The 23,111-nt window shown below is 45.4% G+C and overlaps 1 protein-coding gene across 2 annotated transcripts in view; it reads left to right on the forward strand.

The window, feature by feature from the left end:
- Window positions 1-20,896: 20,896 nt before the first annotated feature.
- Window positions 20,897-23,111, forward strand: part of PTK2 (protein tyrosine kinase 2) — a 235,638-nt gene continuing 233,423 nt past the window's right edge. Inside the window, exon 1 of one of the 2 annotated variants that reach the window (XM_044452826.1) lies at window positions 20,897-21,015. The gene's annotated coding sequence lies outside the window, so the exon portion shown is untranslated. Of the gene's footprint in view, window positions 21,016-22,905; window positions 22,986-23,111 lie in introns of those variants that run through there. The other variant, XM_044452827.1, reaches the window with a different exon arrangement.

Here is a 23,111-nt window from a genome sequence, read left to right on the forward strand (position 1 = left end):
TAACATGAAATAAACCATGCTTCAACAACCACACACAGTTCATCAATGGCCCACATTCAATCCATACTCAACTGGTGGATTTTGTGGGTTAACATGGCCAGAAAGAAGTCACATTTGCGGTGGGGCCTTGACACTTCCTTTAAAACTTCCTTAGCCCCCAGAAATTGCCTAATGCTGGTCTGTACTCTAGCAGGGTCCAAAAGTCTCTCAGTCATGTGCCCAGGAATACAGCAGATGATCCAGCTGATGGGCTATTAAGATGACTTGATGTGGCAGCTCACAAGCAACACAGCTCTCCTTCCAAGCATAGCTAAAGCGGACACTCCTGGAATTTTGGTCCCTTAGGTGGATGCCTGGCCAGCTTTAATGGCTAGACTGACCCCGGCCTTATTCAGAAAGCATTGGTTTTGTACATGGAGTATTTGCTTTCTGCTGTTTGCAAAATGAATTAAGTGCTTCCTTCCTAGCATGCTAAATGTTGTGTACTTCTGATGTTTGCTTTGGCCATGGTCCTCCTCCACACGCTGGATGTTTTTCACCAGCTATAAGCTACCAACTTTGCTTGGAGAGTTGCACAGCCCTTCTCAAGATTTGAACCACTTTATCTAGCTTAACAATGCAGTTTCCAGTCGGCCAAGAAATGGGTTTTCTTGCCTAGAAAAATCCTGCCTAGAGCAGGTGGCAGATGGCTGATTAAAAAGAAAGCTTTTCTTTTTAATCAAGGGGGAGCTGTGTGCAGGAACTCGGAAATGTAGGCTGGTCCAGAATCATTGGCATATCTTTATGTATTTATTTTGCCGCCTTGCATGGATTAATATTCCCTCCCTCCACCCTTGTTTCAGATGGTATATTGAGCATAATCAATTATCAATAGCTGTTTCATTCACTGTCTCTGCCTTTCTGTTCTTCCTCTGTGTCTATTACTCAGGCAGCCAATGGAGATCAGATGGTTCTTGAGAATGGATGCTCCCTGGATGGACAACCCAACCAGTGGCCTTTGGAGCTGACCTTGCGCTCTTCCTCCAAACATGCAGTCAGTAACTCTAACCCTGGCCAAGAAATCTAGACAGTGGCACCCCTGTGATTTTGATTCCACAGGCAGCGGGCTGGTTTGTTTCTAGGTATACACTGGTGACCTCAGTGGCATGGAGTGCCTTCTACCAATTCTGCTGGTAGAGATAGTCTGGTTTCAGTAATCTATGCTCCGGTAAGCTGTGAATTAGACTGCTGCAACACAGTGTTCATGGAGCTGCCCTTGAGGACTGCTCAGAAGCTTGTGTAAAATATGGCAGCCAGATTAGTAACTGGAATAGGTCTGAACAGATAAGACCAGTTCTGACCCACTTGCATTCACTGCCTATGTGCTTCTGAGCAAAATTCAAGGTGGTCATTTTAAGCTATGAAGTTTTACTCAGCTTGGGACTGCAAGACTTGACAGGGTGCCTCTCCCAGCTGCAGCCTACCTTAACACCAGGTCTGGCTTCCGAGGCTTTCTCTGAGTGTCATTGGCGAGGTATGCTCGGAGGACAACAACAAGAGAGAGGCTTTCTCTGCGGTGGCACCAGTCTGTAGAAGGACCTTCCCATTGAGGCCTACCTGGCAGCAACCTTGTCATCTTTTCGGCACCAGGTTAAGAAGGACCCTTACACTAAGGCTTTTAAAGATATTCAAGGACTTGAGGTAATCTTGGGTGTTTTTCCCCATGGCTGCTCTTCATTGTCTGCTGTTTTAACTGCCTTTAATTTTATTTTACATTTTCTGTGCTTTGAAAAGGTTTTATGGTATTTTATTGTATGCATTGTTGTAGGCCACCCAGGATCCTCGGCTATTGAGCAGAATAGAAATAACATGAAGAAATAAGTAAGTCTAACTATGCAAAAAAAGAGCAGTAAAACAATATCATAGAAGATCAACCGAAACCATATAAAAAGCCACATACATGAGGAGCTGCTGATTCCCCAGTGACAGCGTAAGAACTAGGTTGCTTATGGGTATGACCTGGATGGGGCAAAAGGAGAAACTAGACCTTTTAGATGGCAATGGCAACATGACTATATTTCCTGTCCAGGGAGGCGCATCATGCCCTCTGTTTTCAGTGCCCCCAAGATATGTATGTGCAGCCAGGCACAAAATGTGCAGTTCCAGGGGAGAAAAGGCACATTGTCCAAAAGCATTTGTATCCCGCACTGGTTCAGCCCTGCCTCACAGCCGTGTGTACTTTTACTACATTGTGAGGAAGCCACATTCCATTCTGCTCTTTACAGCAACCAGTGTCTGAGTTTTGACAGAGACTTTTTTCCCATTCCAAGCTACATTAGCACAATAACTGGGACAGGAAGGTCACCTCACTATAGCCGAGCGAGTGCACTCTTGTCCTGTCGCATATAACAAATCCCCTTCCTGCCTCCACTCCTCCTCTCTCATGGTCTCTCTTTCTCTCTTCCTTCCTCTCTCCATGGAAGCTTGATTAGTTCCGCAAAGTCCGTTTGTTTTAATTGTGATTGAAGATTAGCAGTGATAACATCTCTAAACCCCATGGCAGATAATAAAAGATGGAAATATGCAAAATAGGCAGAATTTCTGCCTCATGCGTCCTGATTGTGGCAGAGATGTCACACAGCCCCAGAGGGAATCTGCAGGGGACGATAGACCTCACTGTGGAGATCACAGGATGCCCATATTATACTGTTTTGATTCTGACGTCTTTTCTTTTCCAGAGGCTGACATCCACTTTCACTGCATTTTTTAAAATCCCTATACAAATCTTCTGAGTCGGGTTACATGGAGAGATAATGACTTGCATGCAGACCTTTACATAGGAAAAGGAGGCCAGGCTAGGCAAAACCCCTTCCCCTGGCTACATGAGTTTTCCACATGCCATGAGAATGTTGACATTAACCAGGGAAAATTAATTAGGGACAATCTCAGTCCACGATGCCCAGGGCTCAGGCCTTCTCCCTTCAAGGGACCCTCTCCTGCTCCAGGAGGGGCTGACTCAGCAGTTTGCCCCTCCTGCCCATGAACTCATGGAAAGAACCTCACCAGGGTTCCCTATGTACATGCACTACTACTAAGCGGAGAGCCAGCGTGGTGTAGTGGCTAAGAGCATGGGACTGGGACTCAGACGATCCGGGTTCTAGTCCCTGCTCAGCCATGGAGCGAACTGGGTGACTTTGGGCCAGTCACAGACTCTCAGCCCAGCCTACCTCACAGGGGTGTTGTTGTGGGGATAAGATGGAAGAGGAGAATGATGCAAGCTGCCTTGAGCCCTTTGTAGGAAAAAGGCAGGATACAAATAAAAAAATATAAATAAATAAATAAATAAGTGTTCTAACATGTTGTAACGGTAGGGATTACACACAGGTTGAAACTGATACAGGCTCTGCCCACAGGATTGCAAGGTGCAAAGGCAAAAAGAAAAGGAGCTTGAAGAGAGAGACTCATTCCTTTGAGAAGCGTAGACCACGGATTTGGACTAAGCTGAGGGAGGTGCAGCGGAATTTCTTCCAATGGACCATTAAAGGTGCTTGACTCTTGTCCTCTGCCTTCTCCTGTGGAGAACCCACTTCCAGACAAGCCATACCCTGCAGTCCTAAGAGCCCCGGTGCAATGCAGGTTGGTCCCAGGCATTTTCCTGCCTGAGGCCCAGCAGCAAGTCGGTCCCTTCCCTGTGCCATCCTACACCACCCCCCAAAGTCATGCTATTTATTTCAATTTTATCTATTTAAAACTTTTAAATACCGTCCCATATGTAAAGGTCTCAGGGCAGTTTACAACAAGTCTCGGGATGGTTTATTAAGTACACAGGGCCAAGCAAGTAGTCACCATCTTCCCCCATCCCCAGCCGTGAAGAGTCCATAGCAGTAAATTCATATACAGCCACAGAATTATCAAACAGTAGAGCTGGAAGGGGCCATGAAGGCCATCGAGTCCGCCCCCTGCTGTTTCAGGACACCACGTCACACCCTCCCACTCAGAGGGCTGCCCAGTTTCTTCCTGAATGCCTCCAGTGCGGGAGAGCCCCCCACCTCTCCAGGCAGCTGCTTCCACTGTCATGTTGCTCTGACAGTGAGGAAGCTTTTCCTGGTATCTAGTCTGAACATGGGTTGTCGCAACATCTGCTGCCTTTTCTGAACACCGAAGATCTGCCGCCTCAGTCTGCCCAGTGGCAGAGCCGGCCTTGTGCAACCCCCCCCCCCCCCCCGCTTGCCTGGTTGTCTATAAACCTCTGTGAAATGAAAGGACTTGCAAGCAGCAGCACCAGTTAGAAGTCTGCTGCCACCCCATCAAGAAGAATGTTTGATTGCTCTAGTTAATGACCTCTGATTTGCCTTGCTCCCTTCCCATCCCCAGCTCATTATCACAAAACGGATGTTCTCTCTTTTTCCGCAGCTTGTAATAATTAAGTCTGCCATCAACCCACAAGAAAGACTCATATTATGGATAGCATTCTGCAGAGAGAGCAAAACTTTGCCTTGAGGACTATGTGACTGGATTCTGCCCCTGCTGCCCCTTTGGTGATATGGTTAACTAATTCAAGTTGTGGAAGCTGGCTCTGAGAAAATGCAATTTTGTATTACAGTGAAGTATACACTGTAGACATGCAAATATTGCCCATAATTGCATTCTAAGCTGAGTTAAAAGTGAGTCTTGTTTTTGAAGATTTCTAGCATTGGTCTTCATTGTCCCATTTATAGTATTTGTTCCGGTGTTTGCTGCAGAATGAACCTTGCTTTGGCCATTAAAGAAAACCCAGTTGTTCAAACAATCAAGCATTAGACCCCAAGAACCTTTCTGGGTACATTTAAACTCAGGATCCCAAGGAACAATGTATTTCTTGTCGAATGCAGTTCATTTAAAAATAGGAGAGCGGAGATGGACTTAAGTCTAAACCTCTTACAGGCTCGTGTATCAATGCAGAAGTTATTGGAGTATTTCCTATTTTCTTTCCATCGTGTTTCAGCAATAGATTGTGAGCTGTTACTTTCTGCAGTCTGGGCCTACTCAAAACCCAGAACAGGATGACCACTTAGGAAATATCAAAAAGGAGAGCAGAGGAAGACACAGCTCGGCATATATTTTGCATTTGCTAATTGATATCCATATATTATTAATAATGCAATAACATTTAGTATTATTAATCTCCCCACGTCAGCAATAACTTGACAGCACATAACTTACTTTTTGGTAATGTTTTAATTATACATGTTTTTTAATGCTTTAAGCTGCCTTGAGTCCTGCTATGGGGAATAGCCTGAATATAAATATAATAATATTGGCCATTGTTATTGTGTGTTGTCAAGTCGTCTTCGACCTATGGCAACCATATGAATGAAAGCCCTCTAAAATGCCATCTTTGGCAGCTCTGCACAACTCTTCCAAGTTTTAGGATGTGGCTTCCTCTATGGAAGTGGTCTGTCTCACTGGTTTTCAACCTTTCCATAGCTGGGGACTGGCGAAAACAGGAAAGCCATCTCAGGGACTGCTGAAACAGAAACAAAAAAGCACCATACACATAATACAGTATTCTGTATATTAGTTTCCAAACACAATACCAAAAAAATGAAAATTCTCCAAAACAACCAGAAACCAAGCAAGAAAAAATGCCAAAAGAACAAAATACTGAAAGCAGCATGGTGTGGCTCCCAGCCAGTTTCACCAGGCCGTCTCTCCCCTCCCTGGCCCCACCAGTGGCACCAGCATACCCCCCACGAATGTGAGGCCAACCGAGGAAGAGGTGGTGGAGTACAGCATTGGTCCACAGCGAGCAGGATGTGCTCCCCACCCCATGGACCAGCAGGAAATCTCCCACGGGCCCTCGGTTGAAACCCACTGGTCTGTTTCATAGTTCTTTCTCTTCTTTTTCTGCCTCTGATGTTCCTTGCCATCATTGTCTTCTCCAGGGAGTCTTTTCTTCTCATGTGTCCAACGTATGACAGCCTCAGTTTTTTCCTTTTTGCTTCTAGGAAAAGCTCTGGCTTGGATTCATCCAGTACCCACTGGTTTGTCTGTCTGTCAGCCCTGGGTATTCGCAAAACTCTCCTCCAGCAAGCAAATGCCTCTCTTTTCTTCACTGTCCACTGTGACTGGGAACACAATCGTGTGGATGATCTTGGTCTCTAGTGAAGCACATGTGGATCTTTCCTAGTCCTTTCGTTGCCATACAAGTGCATATATCAAAACAAAAGACCTGTTTTGGCTTTCGAGTTTAGAAGGATGTTTTTCCCTTTCTGTTTTGCTTGTCGTTTGAGCAGGTGTTATGATGTGTTTCTTGGCTTCTTAACTAGTGGCAGTTTGCCTCCAGCTGCTTCTATCAGCCACAGTTTTATTCTGCTTCACCAATTTCAAATCTCCTTCTAAGACTGGGCCTACTCAGGAGACAAATGTAGCTTTCATTCCATATGGCTGCATTCTGATAACACCGAAAAAGCCATCCATCCAGAAGGACCAACCAGGCTAGTGCTGGGAAGGAGAGGGAAAGCTGTTCTGGGAAAGCATTCCCTGTTCACACTGACTGATTTGGGTTCATCAGAAGGAGAAAAGGAGGTGGGGGGGGGCAGGAATGTGGGGCTCCAGGCACCGAGATGACAGAAGCAGAGATGCTTATTATAAGGCCAAACTTCCCAGGCAATCAGGCAGGTTGTGAGAATAACCAGGATGTACCGCTTCTGGTTGGGGACCTGGAAGAGGAGTTCTCAGAGCCAGAGTCAAGAGCCAAACCTGGCTTGACTCTTGGCCCCATGACATGGTGTCGAGAGAGAAGAGCTGTCCAACCGGATAGAAAAGTTTGCTCACTTCCAAACGGGCCCTCCCGAAGAGCTCAGGACCAGACATACTCAAAAGGAGGGTTTCTGTAAGTACTTGTTTGGATGGAGTTCAACAAACCACTCTGTGCACGCTCAGAGATACATTCTGTGCTGATTGAGTTGATTTGGTATATGTTGGTGCATACAGAGCTTTTTGCGAAAGGGTGGTCTGTGGCCTTGAATGTGCAAAGGGAGGAAAGCCCCAGCTCACGATAGCTATTAGATCTAGCAGAAAGTAGTTATTGTTGTTACCGATACTTCTCAAAGATTGGTGTGTGGCTGGGGCATGCCGGGTGTAGGCCCTTTTCTGTCTAAACACACATACAATCACAGTCTTCTTTTGTTAGATTGGAATCCTATTTGTCTGTGTAAACATAGGATAGCACTATAATGCCAAATGTATTTTGGCATTAAATATGAAGCAGCTTCTCTTCATATACAAGGGAAAATGAGAGAAAAGGGGTTACCACCTAGGGCGGGTTATTGCCTTGTGAAAGAGAGTGCTGCACATTTTTCTACCGAGCATGAAGATGCAGCAAGTGCTCACTTCTTGCAGGAGTGCAAGCGAAAGCCGTAGGGCCATTGCAGAGAAGTCTCTGTCTGGGCTGCTGTTCTAATCTCCTGCAAAGACTGGACAATAACTGCAATCCTAAGCATGTTTATTGAGAACCAAGTCCCACTGAATTGGATGGGGCAACTTCCCAGCAAAATGTGCATCATTTTGCAGCTTGGTGAGAGGTTTTCCAGTAGAAATGTTCCAGCAGGGGCAACAAATCATGCAGATCTGTTTTGTGAGCCAGATCCCTTGTAAGACACAGTGTATGTGAGCCAGCATGATGTAGTCGTAGTTGCAAGATCCAGGTTCTAGTCCCCACTCAGCCATGGAGCCCACTGGGTGACTTTAGGCCAGGCCTAACCCTAACCTACTTCTGAGGGTTGCAGTGCAGGGTGTGGGGGAACCAAGAGGAGGAAGATTCTGTAAGACGCACTGCCTTCCCAGCAGGAAAAAAGCAGGATAGAAATGTAACAAACATGTATACCAATTACACCCTAGGCAATAAAACATATAGTTCAATTCCAAATTAATAGGGCAGGCTCATAACATCATAAAGCAACATTTTAACGAGTGAGAACGAGCCAGTTCAAGCAAACAAATTCTACATTTAAATAATCAACAAAGACAGCATATACAAGACATTTTCATCTACAAGCCAAAGAAAGCAAATAAGTTTTTAAAATTCTCCTTAAAAAATAATAACCAGTGGAGCCGGCCATCTCTCCTTCAGAAATACAGTGGCAACCAGTACGATTGATACAAATTTGGTGTAATATAATCTGAGCAGCCCCAGCAAAGATTCGAGCCGCTGTGTTGTCCACCAGCAAATTTCTCTGTCCTGTCTTCAAAGGCAGCCCTATGCAGCCTGCGCTGCAGCAGTCCCCTCTGCCATGCGTGCGGGATTACCCGAGGCTTGTCGAGTAAGCGGGAACAGTAGCCACAGCCTCACGGGAAGGAGAGCTGCAGGTGGAAAGGGCCTCTTTCTTGAAGCCAGCTGCCTAACTTTCCAGAAGAAGGCTCCCGAGGATGAATTAAGGGTCAGAGCAGATATATATGGGAGAAGTTTCGTTAGAGTGGGGTTGTGGCCTACAATTTCCATTATTCCTCTCCACTGGTTATGCTGATGAAACCTGAAAACCAAAATGGCCAGCAAGACAGTGTGAGAGCCAGTGTGGTGTAGTGGTTAAGAGCGTGGGACTGAGACTCAGGCGATCTGGGTTCAAGTCCCCGCTCGGCCATGGAACCAACTGGGTGACTTTGGGCCAGTCACAGACTCTCAGCCCAACCTACCTCACAGGGTTGTTGTGGGGATAAGATGGAGGAGGAGAATGATGTAAGCTGCCTTGAGCCCTTTGAAGGAAAAAGGCAGGAAGTCCTTCCTTCTCATTAGGTGGCCAAGCAGAATCCATGAAGACAGTGTGGTGTAGTGGTTAAGAGCATGGGACTGGGACTCAGGCAATCTGGGTTCGAGTCCCCGCTCAGCCATGGAGCCAACTGGGTGACTCTCAGCCCAACCTACCTCACAGGGGTGTTGTTGTGGGGATAAGATAATGGTGGTGGAGGAGGAGGAGAATGATGTAAGCTGCCTTGAGCCCTTTGTAGGAAAAAGGCAGGTTATAAATCGAAAAATAAATAAATAAATAAAAATAAAGACATTACCCACTCCTTTAGTTGCTCTGATCTCAAGCCATGAGGGTGTTAAAGCTTAATAGGAGCATTTTGAATTGGGCTTGGAAAAAGGACCTGAAGCCAATTCAACTGATGAAGCACTGGTGTTCCATGATCATATTATCAGTTAGTAACCCAGCCACCAGCTCCATTTTGAATTAAATGGGCTTTCCAAGTGGTCTTTGAAGGTAACCTCACAAACAAAGCAAGGCAGAAATTCAGCCAGAAGATTACCATCATATGCATAAGGGCTGCTGGACTGTCTCTGTCCAGATTAAGTGCAGCTGGTATATCAGCCTCAGCTGATAAGAGGCACTCCTGGTCATCAACACAACCAGGGTCTCAAGTGACAAAACTGGCTCAAGGAACATGCCAGCGCTGCACCTCTTCCAAGGGAAAACTGCTCCTGGCGGAATAGGTTGAATGCTGCTCAGCTAACGAAAGAAATCACCCATGGACAGTACTTCTGTTTTGTTTGAACTGAGCTTCAGATTATGAACCCACATCCAGCGTCCATCCCTGCTCTGGCACCTATATAGCCCCCTTGTCTCTGGTCCCAGAAAAATATAATCATTTCAGTCAACCAAAGAGCTAGACTTTAAAAAATAATCATGAACAGACTCTGACTTATTTCTGGGTTACATAAGATTCTTGAAAAGCCATTTCCTTTCTCTCTGATCTTGAGTATTCACTCCTGGGCAGGAAAACGAGAAAAGAACATGAATCATGGTTAAGCTTCAAATACTTCAGGTTGTTTGACAGCAGCCAAATCCTCTCTCTTGCAGTAAACTGCTCCTTACAGGCAGCTGGCAGCTCATAAATTACTCTACCAATTTTACTTTCTGTACTAAGAGCATTTAGATCTGTATGAAAAGACAAACGCGCTTGCAATTCTGTATTCCAAGTAACTTATAATGAAATACTGCAAAAAAGAAAAATGTGAGTGCATCCATTTTAGTTTGCATACTTAGGCTAGAATCTTAAATGCACTAATAAAATGTGAGCAAGCCTATGCACACTTACCTGGAATTGCTCCAGATGATATCAAAAAGGGGGGCACTTTAGCTATAACCCCACCGTACTCTTAAGGGCACAGTCTCCCAACACCATCTGGGAGACCGTGGCATCTTCCCTCCGATCTTGGTGCTCAGATTCCAGAGGCTGAGTTCCCACGCGCACAGCCAACACAAAAAGACCGACAGTCCCCCTGATGGCAAGGTTACAACTGGGCCTTGGAGAGGGCAAAAGGGGTTGCGCTGGGGAGAAGACTAAGCCAAAGTCATGTGGATTCCAAGTGGTGCCTCAGCCTTCTCCCCACCCCTCCTGGGCTCTAAATCTAGATGGCTTCAAATGGCTATCTAGCTAAAATGCAGGGTGCATGGTTTATAGTCAGGGAAATCAAAACCACCATGCATTTCACTGGATGTTCCTAAGTCAGCTGTAGATCTGTTCAGAAAGAAAGACCTTTCTAAGAGTATGTTCATTAGTCTCACCAAACAACAGTCCATTCTTTGTAGTATGCAGTGAGAAAATGCTTACTGCTTTTAGGATGGAGGTTAGCTTTCAGCATTAGCTTTTTAGAAGGACATAATCCATGCACATATAGCAAAGATCAATAGCTCCTCAGCATACACCTCCCAAAAAAAGTTTACGAAGTTGTTCACTTTGGTTGAAACCCAAGGTTTCCTGAAAGCTCCATAGTCTTGTGTTAAATTTAATTAACAATTTAGAAATAAGTCATAGCAAGCTGTTATGGTTTGCAAATAGATGTACAATCACTCAGCACAAGCTCACTTGCTTTAGTGGTGTGACTGGATACAGTCTTGAGATACAGAAAGAAAGATCCAGGTTCTCCTTCCCACTTTAAAGTCTCTGCCAGCACTCACATTCAAAGAGCAATAGAATCCAAATGGGTTATGTTTACACAGGACCATCCAGTGAAAGTGCTTTTGATGCAGCACCACATGAATGTATTGTTATTATACTTAAAAGAACAAAATGGAGAACCATGGATGGCACAGAGCTACTGCATGGAGCTTCAGCTCTTCTCTCTTCAAAGAAAAGTTTCAAGATACAGAAGTGTCAAGCTCTTTACACACTTTACACACAACTGAATGCAAAGCACACACAGAGAAATAGTATTTCTGCTTGGTACAAAAATTATTTCAAGCTGCAGCTAGGTTTGTTGCAGGAAATTGCCTTCTCTCTTAATACAGACCTGGCAGCCTGTCATTTTTAGCACTTTGGCTTCCTTCCTTTGTCAGTTTCTTAAAACCCCTTTAGCATCGTAGAAACCTGCTCTGTACCTAGTCACCCCATTGTTCCACGTTCCCAGTTATGTGTATTCTGACTGGCAGCAGTTCTTTCCCTTCACCTGCCACCTGATCTTTTTAACTGAAGATGGCAAGATTGACCTTGAAACCTTCTGAAGGCACAGTGTGTGGCCAGCTTTGGAATTGAGTTTTGACACCTCCTCATTTTCTTTCCCTTTTGATCCTGTGAGGGTGGCTCAGTTGCATTTTCCCCTTTCTGCTTTGTTGTTTTACAGTGCTGCCCATCCAGAAGATGGTCTAAAAATAATGAGATTGTATCTATTCAAGTTTACACAGAAAAGCATTCTGCACTCTCAAGCATTCTCTAGCCAGCTACGCTACAAAGGAATTTTGTGTTTTTCTGTTTAAACCTGCATACAATTGCACCCTTAAAGTATGTCTATATTGACCCTTTGGAATACACGATATTATATACTGGTTTTGTTCTGGCTGATTGCTGTCACTACAAGTTGGTAGATCCATATTGTTAGAGGTCCACAATTATCAGCTTGGATTTTTAGCCAGGCCTGCCTTTATCTACACTATCAATTCAATGATCATTCCAGAAATCACAAGACTGGAGGGTGAGGTTAGAGTTGCATCCACATGGAAGGCTCCTAGATTTATTAGTCAAAAGATATGCTATAGCTATTCTGTCTCTCTCCCTCCACCCCAATAGATTTCTTGTGGCAAGAAAAAAGACAGAAGTGATAGTCAAATATGGGAGGGTTACAAATGGAAGGCATCATACGATTCCTTGCTTGAGGTAGAGAACTGAAACAACACAAGCCTCATCTCGAAACATGCAGAAACATGCAGAAACCTGTTTGCACAGGATTGGGAAAGAAATCAACACAAGGAACACCTGCTCTGTTGTTCTTGTTAAAATATGTGAAGAAGAAATATGTGAGATAAGCCTTTCTCTCTCTCATTCACTCGCTCTCTCCTCCTCTACCTTCCTCTAGCAGAAATGAAGGACTAGAGGGGAGAGTTGTGTCTTATCTTGCTTCTGACTGTGGCTTGACTTAGAAAAAAAAAATAAGTGGATGAAAGTCTTGCTCGTATCTTCCCTGGAGGTTCCTGAAAGTGAGAAATGACAGCTATATCTTCCTCCAGGCTCTTGTACTTGCCAGAGAATTCAATGGGATAGTGGAGCCTTGTATCATTGCACAGATGCTTGGATAAGGAGCAAGGCAAAAATGGCAGAGCCTGTGAAAGGCTGGTTGAAGCTTCTTCAGAGCCTTCACTGGAAGGGCCAGGCAGGGGCTGGGCAAACTGGAAGAGGAAGAAGCACACAACAGCAGTTTCCCAGTAGCTTGCACATTTTCAAGACTGCTGTTAGCGATATGTTGCCCGTTTTCACAGGGTTCCATTGTGGCTGATATTTTTATGCAAAGAAGAACTTTACATGATGAAGGTGGCATAAAATAACTCAGAAATTAGTGTCAGCTATAAATAGAATATTGATCTCCTGGGGAAAGAGGCAGATAGAAAAAGAACGTCAATGTCTTGGGGAAAGAGACATCAGTGCTAACTTGTACAGTCAGGACTACCTGGTAAGCCTTTATTTCTTCCAAAATAGAGCTGTTGTCCCAAAAGAACAACATCTACATAGGATACAGTTGCAGGCTGACATTGCAAGTGACTGAAATGTTGAAACTGCAAAATAGGAATAATAATACAAAGTTATAAGAGCCAAGAGTGTTGCTCCTGGAGCCCCAACAAAAAATATGAAGACAACCATAGATATGCTATCATAGCTACATAAATCAAGGAACAAGAAGGAAAGGGTATTGGAAATACCGTATTTTTTGCTGTATAAGACACACTTCCTCCCCCCCCCCCTCAAAAGTAAGGGGAAATGTCTGTGCGTCTTATAGAGCGAATATGTGTGTGCAGCAAGTCTGTCAGATGTGCAGCCCATGGGGAAGTGATGGGGAATGTGCCTGTGATTATGTGCCCATTTGATTCAGAATATTTTTTTTCTTGTTTTCCTCTTCTAAAAACTAGGTGCATCTTATAGAGCGAAAAATATGGGACATGGAAAAGAGCCCAGAAAGCACCGTACTCAAGTCAGTAGCCCATTTGGAGGAGGGTATTTATTTATTTATTTTCTGATTTATATCCTGCCTTTTTCCTACAAAGGACTCAAGGCAGCTTACATCTCCTCCTCCATCTTATCCCCACAACAACAACCCTGTGAGGTAGGTTGGACTGAGAGTCTGTGACTGGCCCAAAGTCACGCAGTTGGCTCCATGGCTGAGCGGGGACTAGAACCCAGATCGTCTGAGTCCCAGTCCTATGCTCTTAACCACTACACCACACTGGCTCTCAGGATGTATTGATTCAAATCAAAGGCATTTATAACAGTGTGGGAAAGGGTTGATTTAAATCACTGAATCAATTCAATGTTCTCACTGGAACTTTTTCATATCTATCCTGGTGCACATCTCACTACCAAGCCATGTTGATCTACAGCTTAGTAGAGTGTTATATATACTGACTGGGTTCGTAGGATGCGATAAGCCATGGCAGTTTAGCGTGTCATCTCAGCCCAGCACACTTCGCAGTGAGTGGTGCATAACCCACCCTGGGGTGGCTTATAAACCACCCCAAGAAGCCATGTCTTGTTCTGGGGCTTCCTCTGGCTTAGCACATGCTCCAAATGTGGATGACATACTAAGGCATGGTCAAGGCTGGTCTCTTTAGAAATGATGCTTAAGTCTGAAGTCTATGGCAAAAGAGGTTCTTAGGCTGGCCAAGGTTCTCTGGCTAGTTTCAGCTGCCAGTGTGCCCAAGCAGTGGTCTTCCTGCTCTCCTGGCATTGGTGGGAAAGCAGGTGGAAGTTGCCCAGCTCTGGCCCAGGTCACCTGCTCAGTTCCATTTGAGCCTTGAAAAGGCAGTGCAAAGTGGGGAAGGGGCCACTCAGCTCCCATTCCTCAACATTAAAGCTTGGCTTTCATTCCAGTGGCACATGCAGGGGCTTCCGCCAGGGACTACGTGCATGCAACTGCCCACCGCTACTGCCCCAGTGTCGGGGGGGGGGGGGATTCACCTGCATCATGGGTGAGCCAGTCGGGATGTCAGTTGCCCATGCTCCTGTGACTGCCTCTGCCATCTCAGGAAAAATAGCCCTTTATCTAATATTAATATATGTTTTAAAGTGTACGTATTTACAGACAAGAAAGGCATGTGAGTTCCTGAGTGCAATGCTATCATCACTTTCCTAGTAGTACGTCCCACTGAATTCAGTCAACTTTCATTCTGAGTAAATATGTATAGGATTCCATATATGTGTTATATTTAAAGAAGACTCTAATTTCAATGGGTATCTCCTTCTTTTTGGTTCCAAGAAATAGCCTTGCAGCTCCAAACAACTTGTCTCCCTCCAGCTGATCAGGCTCAGTTGTTTTAATTTATCTTTACTCCTTTGCAGTTTGACTGGAGGTATCTGGCTGCTCCTAAGCAGTAAAAGACCCGACTGCTATTTTCATTTCCTTCATAAAGCTCTTCCCACCTCCTCATCCCCATTCAGCAACTGAAAAGATAATGAATGTTATGCTGTAATTAAGTTTATTATTATTTCATTGTTTATACAATATAGCTCAAGGATTTACAGGTTTATTAAACAGCTAAAAATTAAAAGAGATAATGGTATGGGTGAGAATAATAAAACTGGTATAAATCCAAGTGTTGTGTTCTGCTGTGTTTGTGCCGCAAAGATACAAGCTGACCACTCAATTATATTCCCATAAATTCACACAATTTCTGGCTCTGTCTCCTGGCACTTGTGTGACCAAGAGAAGGCTGTGTACTTTGACCACGTATGCAAATCAGACCTGTTTCAGCCAGCTCTGCTCATGCAATACCCAACATGTGGTTTTCCAATCTTTCCTTAAATGCCCTCACTGATGGGGAAGATGGGACAAGATGATAGCGTCCACTTTAGATTCAGGGTTGTAGAAGCAATGGCTGAACAACATGGCTACCTCTGATGACGCAAGTTCTCATGAGGTACAAATTCTTCTCCCGCAATTGCTGCCAGTGCTGCAGAACTGTCCTGCTCCAAATGCCAGGGCTGCTCCTTCCCTGAGGTTCACATTTAGCATCCCCTGGACAGTTGCATTGGCCAGAAAAAGCAATCAGGGTCTTCGGCAACAGTTTTAGCTCTGAAAAGTGGGGCCATCTCTTCATATACCCTCCCTGTAGGACAGGTGTCCTTGTGCAGGTATAGGGCTCTCCAGGGCACCTGCAGTGGTGCTGTCAAACAGGCAGCTGCTCCATAGGGTCCCACAACTCCTGCTCTTCGGCTGTGGCAAATGTCGCAGTAGAAGAGCAGCCAGCAGGGCTCTCTCGGGCACCTGCTGATAGGGAGATGGGCCCCATTTCTCTCAAAATCTCGCATTCCCAGTTAGACGGCTCAGGCTTGCAATATGAACTAGACAGAGAAGGAGAGAGTGTGAATGTGGCACAGAAATGTCAAGGCGAATGAGCGAGATTTGTCAGACAGCTGCTGCGAACCAGATTGCTTCAGGTTTGGGGCAGGGAGCACAGCTGAAAAGGGAGCATTTGAGGGGGTGGGGTGTCTTTCCAGAAGAAGGCTCCCAAGGATGAATTAAGGGTCAGAACAGATATTTATTTATTTATTTATTTAAAACATTTCTATGCCACCTCCATCGCAACAAAGCCTCGGGGCGGCTCACAAAGAATACATAAAAACATACATAAATAATAATAATATAACAATTAAAAAAACATTTAAAACCCCCCAGTGCATTCTCGGCTAAAAATTTTAAAATCCTAATTAATTCAATAATTTAACAATTAAAATAAGTTTTAAATAAAAAGGTCTTAGCCTGGTGCCGAAAAACAAATAACGACGGTGCTAGGCGGACCTCTCTGGGGAGCGCATTCCATTCTCTGGGGAGCGCATTCTATATGCGAGGAGAAGTTTCTTTAGAGTGGGGTTGTGGCCTTCCAGATCTTCTGGCCTACAATTTCCATTATTCCTCACCACTGGTTATGCTGATGAAACCTGAAAACCAAAATGGCCAGCAAGACAGTGTGACAGCCAGTGTGGTGTAGTGGTTAAGAGTGTGGGACTGGGACTCAGACAATCTGGGTTCAAGTCCCCGCTTGGCCATGGAACCAACTGGGTGACTCTCAGCCCAACCTACCTCACAGGGTTGTTGTTGTGGGGATAAGATGGAGGAGGAGATGTAAGCTGCCTTGAGCCCTTTGTAGGAAAAAGGCAGGATATAAATTGAGAAATAAATAAATAAGAACTTTATATAGGTCCTCCAACCAAGAGACAATGCTACACAATTTGGACTCAAATAGCTTTTTAAAAAAAGTCTCCACCACCCCAAATTAGCTGTCATAAAGGCCAATACATTTCTATTTCGTTCTGCCCTCTGCCTAGCCTGGGTCCTTTGTGTTTTGCTTAAAGATGCGAACAGGCCTGGGCAATATGTACACTTCATAGTTTCAAAATGGGGATCAGCCATTCCTTTTCTTCACCCACTGGCAAGTTGACATTGATCGCTGATTACAATTAAACTCTTAATTGCAGTAGATCACAGCACTCAGATCAAGCTTTCCAGAGTTTTTGGCAGGAGTTACACTACTGCAGACCCAACAAAAAGGGACAGCATTGGCACACCGGGAAGAAAGTTCAAGAGAAAGTTCTGAGGTTAAAATCCATACAGTGTCAGAGATCAGTGAAACATTCCACAATGAAATCTCTACACTACACATTTCAAGGCAGACACGAGTTCACAATAAAAAATAAGAAGTATCATAAGATTGTTCCTTGAATACATGATCTATAGTGGACAAAGCCTGATCACATGGAATACTTTAAAAAAAAAAGACTGACGGTCCAACTTCCCTAATATGCCTTTCTTCTCTGTCAGAATGAAAGGAAGTTTGCAAATAAATTTGTGTAATTTTATATATATGATCACCTATATGGAATGAAATCTTTAATATCTCTTTCTTGTATACCAGAGTGTGTAGTTTTAGGGGTTTTTTTTTTAAGCTTTTACATGTTTTTATTGATCCAAACTTTCATGTAAAGGTTTTTGTTCACTGAGTTTATTCTATTTTATTTTTGTACATAGAGTCTGATGAAGGGACTGTATGGGAAAGAGCTATAGCTTAGCATTAGCGCATACAGTTTGCATGAAGAAGGTCTCACTTTTAAACGCTGATGTCTCCAGGTAGATCCCATTTAGGGCAATATTGTCAGCCCTGACTGGCAGAGGCTGTCTGGGTTTCAGGCAAGATTTTTTCCTAGCACTTCCTGGGAGTTTCTACATGCAAAACCTGTGCTCTAGCACAGACCTACAGCCCCTCTCATAAATTGTTTTATGCCTCATTATGAAAATCTTTATATAGCACCCATTAGGATTTTCCCTGTTGTTTGGTTATTGATTGGTACAGCATTCTTGCTCAAGGGTATTATCACCACCACGCTGCAGATAAGACCAGAGGCTGAGAGATCATGGTTTCCTAGTGCCGCTTAAACCCAAATCCTAAGCAACTAGCAAGGGAATAAGCTCCACTGATAAAGCAGGAGTTATTTTTGAGGAAACATGCACAATATTGTGCCACATGGTGTGCAACTGAGAGCGTGTGTGGTTAGTGGCGGACTTGATATCAGCTTAGGAAATCTGAGCTCAAATTCCTATGTAGTCATGGCAGTCACTTTGTGGCAAAGCTAAACTATCTCATAGGTCCATGGCAAGTATTGTATACACGTAAGCTTGAGAAATGTGAAAACTGCTTTGATCTCCTTGAAGGTGAGGCAGAATAAAAAAGTAATGAGAGAAGAATGTAGAAAACCTAAAAAAGAGAGACTCCTCCACAAAAGTGCTGCAGGTAGCAATACCAGGCTCTACAACTAATTTAATTCCGGGAACATGAAATTGTATTCCAGGGTAAAACATTCAGTTTGATCTGATGATGGAAAACTCAACCAGGGAGGCTTCTAAATGAAGAAGTATTACAAGAACAGGTGACTACAGTTATCCTTACATTAACTGAATGAATGCAGGTTCCAGACATGACAAAGGGGTTAAATTTCTTGATATTCTAAATGACTATGCCCTAGAACAGCTGGTCATTGAAACACAGAGGGGAAGTAGTCCTAGTTTTGATCCTGGGTGGGCATGGTGTCACTCAGCTCAACCTCTGCCCTGTGTAAATTTTTTGAAAGTGTTTTGAAAGGTGTGATCCAATAGACAATGTTTTCTTGGACTTTCAAAAGGCATTGGGTAAATTTCCTCACCAAAGACTCCTGAGCAAACGTAGCAGTAACAGAATAAGAAGGTAAGTTATGGTTCAGTAACCAGTGAAAGAACAGAAAGCAGAGTGGGAAAAAATGGTAGTTTCTCTAATTGGAGGGGTACAAATTGGAGGGGGTTCCACAGGGATCCATATTGGGGCTAATACTTTTCAGTTTATTCATAAATAATCTGGAATAACAAATGAGGAGGAAAGTGGCCAAGGGTGATGACACCAAATTATTTAGGGTGGTTAATGCAAAGAGGGATTGCAAGGAGCTCCCAAGAATCTCTCCAAATGGAAGGTGATGCATGTCTGAGCAAAGAAAATCCCAATTTCAGATCTGAGTGAGTGGGTACTGTCCAAGAAAGAGATCTTGGGGTTATAGCAGACAGCTTGGTGGAAAAGCCCACCCAGCGTGCTGCAGCTGTGAAAAATGCAAGTTGCATGTTAAGTGTAATTAGGAAAAAAAATGTAAGCAATATGCCCATGGCATGTTCTGCTTATACAAATCTACAGTGAAACTGAACTTGGAATACTGGGTACAGTTCTACTCATCATATATTTAAAAAGGATATTATAGAGCATGAAAAAGTGCAGAAAAGGTCCACAGAATGATCAAGATGCTGGAGAACTCCCTGAAGAGGTAAGGTTACAACAGTGTTTAGCTTAGTAAAACGAGAGGTAAGGGGAGACATGATAGAGATGTCCACAATTACACATGATGTGGAGAAGTGGAAAGGGAGACATTATTCTCCCTCTCCCATAGAATCTGGAGGGCAACCCATGATGTTGGTTGGTGGGAGAATTAAGAGAGATAAAAGGACTTTTTTCATTTTGTGCATAGCTAAACTATGAAATTGACTTCCTCAAGGTGTTGTGTTGGCCACCACACTTAAGCAAGGGCCCAGTGAGAGGAACCTCCTGACCTTGCTCCCCCTTTTCACTTTTGGTACCTGCTTATCCATTTGCTTCTTGCTTTGGCCAAGATAATGGGGTGATGAGGGTTAGGGGGCAGGAGGTCAGGGGGTGCTCCTCCTTTGTTGCTCACTGTCTCTGTGCCTGTCCAACAACACTATGGTAGTGAGGAGGGGAAAAAAGGAGGATAAGGAGCAATAGCACCTGGTAGTGAGGAGGCAGACTCATGCAGGGAAGGGGCCATTATGGTCTCCTGCCTGAGTGCCCAAAAACCTGGAGCTGATGCTGTTCAGGCTGGATAGCCCCCAGAAGTGCACAATGCTGGACAAGATGGACCTTGGTCTAATCCCGCAGGGCTCTTTTTATAATCTTTTCGCTAAGGCGGCATGTGGATCTGGGTCCTGGCCAGCGTTAGGTACCAAAATCCATTAATGCCACTAACTTGTCCTGGCATGAATGAGAAAACGCGCATCCAGCTTTCTCAGCAGGTGGTTGAGTACAGTCAATCCGTGTGAATGCAACGCTAGACTAGCCAGCTTTGGCCCTGATCCTGCAGGGCTCTGCCTGTATTCTGATTTTTTATATACTTTTCTATAGTGGGCACTCCCAGGCACTTCTGATGAGTCCAGGGCCAGGTTGGCACCCGAGCCCGGGTCCTCCTCCCTCAGCCCTGGCCAGCGTCAGGGACCCCATTCAGGACACGCCGCCCTACCGAAGGAAGAGGCACAGGTGAAGAGCCCATTAAGCGGTGTGTTTGTGTGTGCGTGTGACCACGTTGTGCTACTCTTATATCGTATTTCTGGGGGAAAAAGTTGTGGCTTGAACTCTTCCCCGCGGGCTCGGCTGCGGAAAGCGCTCTCCCTTTTTATTGTTGTTGCTTTTATTTCATGGGGAAGAAGCCCCCGCCCCGTTCCTTTCCCTTTCCTTCCCGCCGGGTGCGACGGACGGGGACGGCGACCCCTTCCTTCTGAGGGAAAGCCGGGCCGGCGGCCTCGGCCGCGCTTCCCGCGCGCCCCTCGCTCGAGGCGAGGCCGGGCGGGTGGGGGAAGGGCGGGCCCGGCCGCCTCCGCCCCTCCCCTCCCCCGCCCGCAGCCATGTTCTCGTAGCGAGGGCCGGGAATGAGCCAGAGGGAGCGCGCGGAGCGAGGGCAGCGGCGCATCCCATGGTGCAGCGCGCCGGGAGGGAGGCCGGCCGCGGAGCGCGACCAGCGAGGGGGAGCGGCCTGGAGGCGGCCGGGGCGGGCGGGTGGCGCGGCGCGGCGGAGCACCTCGGGGTCCCCGCGGGCGACGCGCCAGGCGGCGACGGAGGGCGGGCGCCACTCGGCGGCGGTTCCTCCCCCCTCAGGCATCGCCCGCCCACTCGCCCGCTTGCCAGCCAGCGCCCGGAGACGCGCAGCGCAGCGCAGCGCAGCGCAGCCGCCGAGCGGCGCAGCCGGGCGCTGAGGAGACCCGAGCTTCTGCGGCGGCTGGTGAGTCCCGGCACGGAGCCGGCGGTGGCGACTCCCCGGGAGGAAAGGCGAAGCGGCCGCGCCGCCCCAACTTCCATGAAGGCGGGTGGGGGGGTATCCTTTCGCTGTTCAGGGGTGGGGTCTGACCAGGGCGGGCGCCCCTTACCTTGAACGACACGCCCTTCCTCCGTGGGGGAGAGCCGTTGCCCCCCATCCCCGCGCCGGAGGAAGGCGTGCGGGGCCGTGCGGGTGTGTGTCATAAGGGGGCTGCGGGGAGGCTAAGAATTATATATAGGGACGTTTGTAGGGCTGGGGGGGGGATGCAGAGGGAGGCTTCCGTGCATGTATAGGGTGTGTGTGTTGGGGGGGGGCGAGATAGGAGGTAAAGGGGTGTCTCCCGGGACTTTGAATGGAGGTGGCCCATGGAGGGAGGAAAATTGTGCATTTGTTCCAGGAAACAAGCATCTCAATATACGGTTAATTTATGTTGTCTTTGCTTTGCTGTTTTTGCCCCTTGTTTTTAAGCAGAAAGGGATGCCTTGTGTGTTCAAGCATCCCCACTCCTTCACTTTGGGTATTTGTTCTGGCAACATCTTGGGATCTTAAAAAATAAGGGAAAGAAATGAAATCAAGTCACTTCCCTCTGCTGTACAAAAGGAGAGAGAGGAAATGAGGCTGCCTAAAAATAATAACCCTTCCTTTGGATCACCCCCACGTCCATTCCGGCTTTCTGAGTAGTGTGCAAAGTGATGTGGGAAGAGAGAACTGCAGAGCTAGCAGGGAATTCAGTGTATACATAAAGGCTTGGGTGTCTCTCTAGAGTTTTCCTGTTTGGAAGTATAGCTTGTGAAAAAGTAAACAAAAGGGGAGGGCTGGTGTAGCCCTTTTATTTGCAATGAGTATCTAGGTGAAGTACATAAAATGCCCTCATTGCCATCCTGAGTTGTAAATCAGTGTGTGCCTCTACACTCAGAGAGAGTGTGATGAAGAAAGAAAAGGGAAGTGGTTGAGGTTTCTTTCTTGTGTGTTCATCTTTTTCCCGAAGTCACTTTCTGGTCTTTTGATCCACAGGAGAACATTTTGTGATAATAATGTATCATTCACTCCAGACTTCCTTTGAAAGTGTTTAAGGAGGAAGTGTTCTGAATTTAATGTAAAGGGAGCAAAATGCCTAGTTGAGACAAGTACATTGACAAATAGCTTTATTTCAGGTTCATGCAAATATAGATTAAAAGATATCCTGAGCACTGTATGTTTTCTGTACCCCAGTCTGTTATAGTCCTTTTTGGTTAATGTTTAAATGCTTTATTGATTTTGCGTTGTGATTTCTGTTGATTAATATTCCTGATGTACATACTTACAGAGTTTGTGGAGTAGACAGTTTAAAATTGAAGTAAAGTTTTATTGAAATTATGGTCTCTTCCCTGCTGCCCCCAAGAGACTAAGTCTTTTGTGCAGCTAGGTTAGTATTGTACTAAAATAAAGATGGTTGCAGAGAGTTTAGCTGAAACTAGAAAATTTGCCAGTTGTGATTTACAGAGTGCATTGTTCCTTATGAACATCAGTACTGCAAACTTTCCACTCCCCTTCCCCACCCCCACATCTGGAAGTGGTTAGTTTTGATTCTCTTCCCCCCACCCTTTCCTTGAATGACAATCTCTACGTACATGAAATTACTGTGCTTATAAACTGACCACTTAATCTGCCTTCCCCAGTCAGATACTAAATGTATCAGGCTACATGCTTGATGATCATGATGGGAATTGTAGTGAAAAGGTGACTTAATACCAAGGGAGCAAAATAGGTAACATATTACTTAATATTTCCACCCTTGCATGTAGGTTTCATTTCTGCTTTACTGGCTGCTGAGAAAGAACGAAGTCTTCTCCCTCCATTTTTCCTCATCCTTGTTAAGTATGTAAGTGGAGCTGGGATGTGAACCCAGGTGCCTTGGATCAAGTCGCTCACCACTCTTGGCCTCGGCATTAATGGTACAGAGACTGCATATGCAACTGAAGTGACAACACTGGTCACCATTGTGTATAAGCATTTTTTAAATAGTATCAGTTTGCTGGTTCAGGGTCCTGAGACACAAGGAATGATCTGTGGAGTTAGAG

The sequence above is a fragment of the Varanus komodoensis genome, unplaced genomic scaffold (genome assembly GCF_004798865.1).
Source record: "Varanus komodoensis strain SLA01 unplaced genomic scaffold, ASM479886v1 scaffold75, whole genome shotgun sequence".
Lineage (NCBI taxonomy): Eukaryota > Metazoa > Chordata > Lepidosauria > Squamata > Varanidae > Varanus > Varanus komodoensis.